The sequence below is a fragment of the Solanum tuberosum genome, unplaced genomic scaffold (assembly GCF_000226075.1).
Source record: "Solanum tuberosum cultivar DM 1-3 516 R44 unplaced genomic scaffold, SolTub_3.0 scf00300, whole genome shotgun sequence".
NCBI lineage: Eukaryota > Viridiplantae > Streptophyta > Magnoliopsida > Solanales > Solanaceae > Solanum > Solanum tuberosum.
The window spans coordinates 415098-421990 of record NW_006239221.1 but is presented as its reverse complement, the minus strand read 5'-3'; the positions used below and the strand labels follow the sequence as shown (position 1 = coordinate 421990).

The following is a 6893-nucleotide window of genomic DNA, read 5'->3' as shown; positions in this document are numbered from 1 at the left end:
GCTTTGGTTCAACGGTAAAGGTAGTACAATGTGAGATGTGTGGTAGGCATACATCACGTGTTCGAGACATGCTGAGGACTGAGGATCCAAATCTAGTATTTAAGTTGAGAAGGATGGAAGAACGGGCCAGTAATCCACCAAGTTTCGGAGCTGGAGACAGCGGATTTCTCAGCTATCAGAAAGAAAAAATGTAGTCATTTATCAGCCTTGAGCTTTGGTTCAACGGTAAAGGTAGTACAATGTGAGATGTGTGGTAGGCATACATCACGTGTTCGAGACATGCTGAGGACTGAGGATCCAAATCTAGTATTTAAGTTGAGAAGGATGGAAGAACGGGCCAGTAATCCACCAAGTTTCGGAGCTGGAGACAGCGGATTTCTCAGCTATCAGAAAGAAAAAATGTAGTCATTTATCAGCCTTGAGCTTTGGTTCAACGGTAAAGGTAGTACAGCGTGAGATGTGTGGTAGGTGTATGTACATCACGAGTGCGAGTCTTGCTGGGGAGCCAAAGCATAGTATTTAAGTTGAGAAGGATAGAGGGGTGGGATGGTAATCTACAAAGTCTCCCCGAGCTGGACACAGCTGATTTTCTTTTTAAAAAGAACAAATGTGACTAGTCATAAATCAATATATCAATCAGCATGTTCTCCAGCAGAATGACATCACTGACTTGACTGCAGACATCACAAAGCTCTCAATGGACTGAAGCAAGCTGTCTGAGCTTTTTCACTCGTTCCAGAACTATATTGGAAGTTGTTGCATATCGTAGCAAAGCTTCCCAAGATTGAAGATTTGGGGAGTAAGACATCAGTTCTTGATGGTGAGTGGTGAACTGGTAAATGATGTACATCTCTGTTTGATTTTCTCGTGTTGTTGATCAGTGAGTGAACGGTTATCTCCTTACATGGTCTTGGACAATGCTCACTTCATCAGGTAATTTTTGAGGTTGAGCTAAGGCCCGAGGTTCATTTTCTTAATAGTTTCAAAGTGAAGTATCCCCGTCGATCTTGGGAGGAAGGCAATTCTAATGGTGAAATGGAAAGTGGACATTCTTTTGTGTGGAGAAGTTGGCAATGCACACTGTACAGTTCTCTAACAGGTAAGCTTTCTGTTGATGCTCCTTTTTATTTGTTTTAACTGACCATTTTTAACACATGTTTTGTTAGAATAATTGTTTCCAATGTTTTTGCAGTATGTCTAGGAAGTTAGTAAGTGGGCGGGATAACTTCCGGACAATGGTGGAGGTAGGATTTTCACTAAGAGCCCCTTCTGCGGTTCTGCCCCGCTAGCTTGGCCTCAGCTTCCAAGGTGTGTGAAAAGTAAAAATTCCCTAGAGATGACATATGCTTCTATTTAAACAATTTTCTGCTATATTAGTTTTGTTTTTGAACTATTTGTGTTTTGTGTTTCCACTCTCGATTCAATTAATTTATTAATTATTTTTTGCCACCATGCCTTTGTATATATATTAAATATTATAGCAATCCATATTTGTCGTACGTGTCACTTACTACGTGGGAGATTATTGATACATTTTTCATTGTCATACTACATAAACAAATTCTCAAACTTGGTCTGATAAGTAAATACTCCAACTTTAATAGCACACATTTCAAAACATTCCTAGGAACATTCACATTTTTACTCCTACTACATAAGCGTAACCAAACGACAGTACAAGCAAGTCGTAGATAATTAAACTAGGTTTAGAGATGAGCAAAATACAAAGATATATAGCTAGGTTAGGGATCTATGACTAAGAGAAGCAATACCCCACAAAAATTGTTGGTGGGGGTGGGGGTGGGGGTAGGGGGGATGTATCTTTGGATCTTGTTAATTATATTATTGGAATGTAATATTATGTCAAAACAATAATGTGTTGGGGCTTTTAACTAAAAAGAATCATTCGTTAGAACAAACATTTCACGTTCACGCAAGGTCTTAATTCTAGAATAGAATTGATTGCAATTCAAAGAGTGTGACGTAAATTTTCTATTTTAATACAAGCATCGATATTTATTTTCACGATTCAACTCATAAAAGTAGAAGTACTAAGTACTAACTTTATATTAGACAAATTTTATTTGGAAAGTACTAATTTATTATTAACACCTTTTAGTGTAATAGCCAACTCTACCTAGTAGGACAAGTCTCTAACTATATATTAAATCAATATGCAAAAATATGTGTTTATATTCAAGCTAAGAATATATAAACATATTGTCTAGGTAATTAATTACACATTATTATTGGGGTTTAACCTAAAGATACCTAAAGCCACGTCATCCTTATCATCAATGTAATTCTTTTTCATTTCAATTTATTGTCTTACTTTCCTTTTTAGTTCATTCTAAAAAAGAAAATTTTGTTTTCTTTCTGGCAACTTTTTAATTTCACTTTCCACGTGACACATTTAAGACTATGAGATTAGGAGACATTGTGATACATTCAACATATTTGTAATTTAAGATCACAATTTTTTTTAAATTTTTTTTGTATAAATTTCATATCAAATTAAAACTAGACAATCAAATTGAAACAGAGAAGAAAGTAATAAAAAAACTCATAGAGTGAATTCATATAAAATTTAAATTTTGAATTCGTGTCGATAATTTTAGTTAGACATTCATTCACACAACCCCACATGTGCATTGCCTAATGTTATGACACACCAATGGCCACTATTTTTTTTTCAATAAACTAATTCATCATATCTTATTTGAAAATCATAAAATCAATTAATAGGACGTATGTGTATACGTGGAAACTTTAGGGGGTGCAAAAAGATTATCTTTAAAATGACCCCCACCCCCCAACAAAAGTGACCGTTAGTTAAACGGAAAAGTCCCTTGTAATTTTATATGTTTATTTATTTAATTATACTAAGTTAAATTAAGTAATTAATTAACTCATCATTTGCAAATTCTCATTTCCTTTTGTGACCCACTAATAGTTTGGAGCATCACCTATCATAGATGAAAAAGTCTTATTTGCATCACCTATTATATTTATTTATTTATTGAGTTTCTCACCTGGTATATTATATTGGAGCTTAATTAAATTTAAATTCGCATCGAGAAGTTCTACATTAAAGGATAAAACGCTCCCTAACAAAGGTGATTTCGAATCAATTCACTAAAAAAACGTGTAATAGAAAGTTAGAAACCAAATTCTAGTTGAAATAGTTTTAAGAAGCTTTTTAATATTTTTCATGTGAAAACACTCTTATTTTTTCTAGTTGAAATAGTTTCAAGAAGCTTTTTAATATTTTTCATGTGAAAACACTCTTATTTTTTCTAGTTGAAATAGTTTCAAGAAGCTTTTTAATATTTTTCATGTGAAAACACTCTTATTTTTTCTAGTTGAAATAGTTTCAAGAAGCTTTTTAATATTTTTCATGTGAAAACACTCTTATTTTTTCTAGTTGAAATAGTTTCAAGAAGCTTTTTAATATTTTTCATGTGAAAACACTCTTATTTTTTTTCTTTTTACTTCAATCAAAATATACGTGAAAATTAAATAATCACAAAAACTTTTTTTTTTGTTGAGAAGTTTCAATAGGATTGTAAAATTTTTAGTAGTGAAATATTGTAGTCCTATTAAATTAGGCTATATTTCTATTAATACAAAGGCATAGAAAATGTATATGTACTTTAGATTGTATAATCTTACATTTTAACTAGTGATGTAACTCTTTTAAATAAAAGTAAATTCATGGACACATATATTTAATGGATTTCTCATGGCTTGTTTACAAAGTAGTATAACATCCCATGTGAATCGCTATTTGAATATTCTTTTTGGTGTACCAAATTGACCAAACATTAGCGTAGATAGTCCGAATTTATTAATAATTTAGTTAAAAAGTAAATATATTTTTTTCTTCACTTTTTCTCCCCCTACACCGGTATTCCATAAATTGTTTTTAAAAAGTTGAAAATGAGTCCAAAATATTGTTAAATTATGGAAAGTTAAATAAAAATACCCTCCATTCATAATAGTTTGATCCAAAAATATAGAGTCTCTTTTAGGTCAAAGATATCATATATTTTTTAATAAACAAATTGTTTTTTTTTCTTTCTAAACACTATTTTCCTAACAAGAAAAAGATTAATAAAGTGTTTAAAAATAAATGAGAAAATATGTTTATCAGATATTTTTTATTTAAAAATAATAATTATATCAAAGATATTTTTGTTTCAGAATATTAATGACATGAACTCTTTAGACCAAACTACTGACAAAGGGTATTTATATTCAATTCGTATAATTTAAAAGCATTTTCAACCTTTTTTCAATTTTTAAAAATTAGATTATATAGAGTTATAGTAACCTAACATCATTGATTATTTATTAATGAACTAACATAATTAATAAAAATTCATATAGTCAACTTCAATTTAAGTTGGGATTGTTAAGACACCTACATTCTAGATATATACGGTTTCTAGCATTATAATATTTGAACAAAGAATCTGAATAATTTAATGTATATATTTTTAAAATTTAATAATACGTTTTAGGTGTGTTTGACAAGTAATTGCACCATTATCATGAATGTAATAATAAATTGTTTTTTCTATCTCAATTTATATAATATTTTTATTTTAATTTATGTAATGTTTTTTTTACTTTTTGAGAGATAAATATAAAAATCGTTAATCATAATTTGTTTATGATTTATAGCACTTCTTTCATCCTAAAAAATAAGTGTCACGGTATAAACATAAACTGTTCCAAAATTAGTGTTATCTTTAGCAACAATGTTCAATTTTCAAGAGACATTTATTAAATAGAAATAGTTTTGATAAATTATACTCCCTCCGTTCATTTCTACTTGTCACAATTTGACTTGCCACACCCATTAAGAAAATAATTATTGATATATGTATTTTACCAAACAGTCCCTATTAAATGATGTCTTGAAAAATAAGTATTTAATGTTAAGGGTAAAGCATGAAAAAAAATTATTGTCTTTTCGATATGTCAAAAGTAACAAGTAAAAATGAAATCTATTTTAAGAATGATTAACAAGTAAAAGTGAACGGAGGAAGTACATTATATTTATTAAATTCTTAATAAGCATAATTATTTATAGCACTAATATAAATATTACACTAGTGGTAATAGTGATAAACATGAAGAGAAACAATTAATTTGGTCCTAATCTACACTTATTAGTGCTAATCCCTAGGCTACACTTATTAGAGATAAACATCAAGAGAAACAATTATTTGTGCATTAATTAATTGCTCCTAAGCTACACTTATTAATGCCTCAATTTTAAATAGTGAAATTCATTTCATGTTGATTTTTAGTTGTCACTTTTAGCTTATATTATTCATAATACTTATAAATCACTTGCTCGTTAAATTATTTCCCATATTATAAATCAATTAATATAAATATGCGATTAAATAAAGTGGATAAAAAAAATCGAAAGAGTTGGAGAGGGTATGATAGTGATGATGACCTAGTGTTGAGGTTGAGTAAAATAAGAATCGGGAGAGAGCAGAGTGTATAACACTGCTATAATTATAATTCATGAATTTATTTATAATCGCGATTGTTATGATACCTAATTTGAGATGCTGAATTAAGATAATTAAAATAATCTAATATTATAATAAATGAAAAAGGAAATACCAATATATTTTTTGAGCTAAGATGATCTGGCAATGCATGTGAGCTGAGCATATGTAAGTGTGACCTCTGAAGACTACTCTGCTCTGCTGATTGTGACAGTGATCGAGGTCAGAGACGAATTTAGAATTTTTAAAATATGAATATAACTTTTTAGAAAAATATATGCATGTGGAATTGATTTCTAATTTTTTAGATAAGTAACTCAATATTTAATTAAGTGCTTCATTTAATTTTTTATAGTATAAATATATATATAAAATATTTAATTTTACGAAAAGATCACTAGGATATAAATTCACCCCTAACTAGTGTGCATGTGCTCGGTCATATCTCGTTTGATCATAGATTTTGTAATTGAAATTTGAAAGAAAATGAATTTTTGAAATTGTGATTTTGTAACTTGAAATTGTGTTTGAAAAAGTATTTTACTTAAATTCTTTTTTAAAATTTTGTAAGCTGAAGCTTCAAAAATAGATATATAAATAAATAACTTTTTAATAATCTACTCTCCAAATTAATTACTAAACAATAGTTAAAATGCTTATATTATATTTAAATTAATAACACAATATAATATCAAAAGTAACAACCATCCAAACAAGTTACTAATAAATAAGTTAAATAGCTTTAAAATAATAAATTGATCTTCTTCTTCTCCCTCTTTCCAATGAGACTAAAAGAAAAAGTCACTTTTTTGGTTTCCATTGGAGCCCAAATTGGAATTCCGATTAAATTCGGATCGCGCTCTGTAGGGCCTATTTGGGGGTGACGCTCTCAATAAAATTTTCTCCATATCCAGGGTTCAAACCCAAGACCTTTGATTAAGCGTGAAGTAGTCTCAGCACTGCACCACAACTCATATCAGTTAAAAAAAATATCACTCGAGATGGAAGAGAGGGTATATAAAAGATTTTGGCATTTGGAATATACAACTTTATTCATGAGGTATTCTCATTGATACGCTAAGAAGAATAAAAAAAAGTATTTCACATCGAATTCCTATGTACCATATGCATAAAGTGTTTTTCTTTCCGCCATAATTTAGATTCACACTGGCTAGAATTTGTTTGGAAAATTTTTTTTATTAAGATTCTTTCATATTTAGAATGAAATTTTAATTTAGAAAGAAACAGTCTCATGCACATCAAAACATTCTAGTTATTCTCTCAAAGAATGTTAAATCATGTGGCACTCCATTCATCCCATTTTAATCCATCGTCTTATTTTAACGATTGTTTTAGTCCATA

The 6893-nt window shown here is 29.4% G+C and overlaps 1 long non-coding RNA gene across 1 annotated transcript; it reads left to right on the top strand.

Annotated features, from left to right (window-relative positions):
* The first annotated feature begins 6 nt into the window (after positions 1-6).
* On the top strand, positions 7-1452 carry LOC102585663 (uncharacterized). Its single transcript, XR_001475027.1, has 2 exons — positions 7-1099; positions 1193-1452. It is a non-coding gene; the product is annotated as an uncharacterized lncRNA (long non-coding RNA).
* The last annotated feature ends 5441 nt before the right edge of the window (positions 1453-6893 follow it).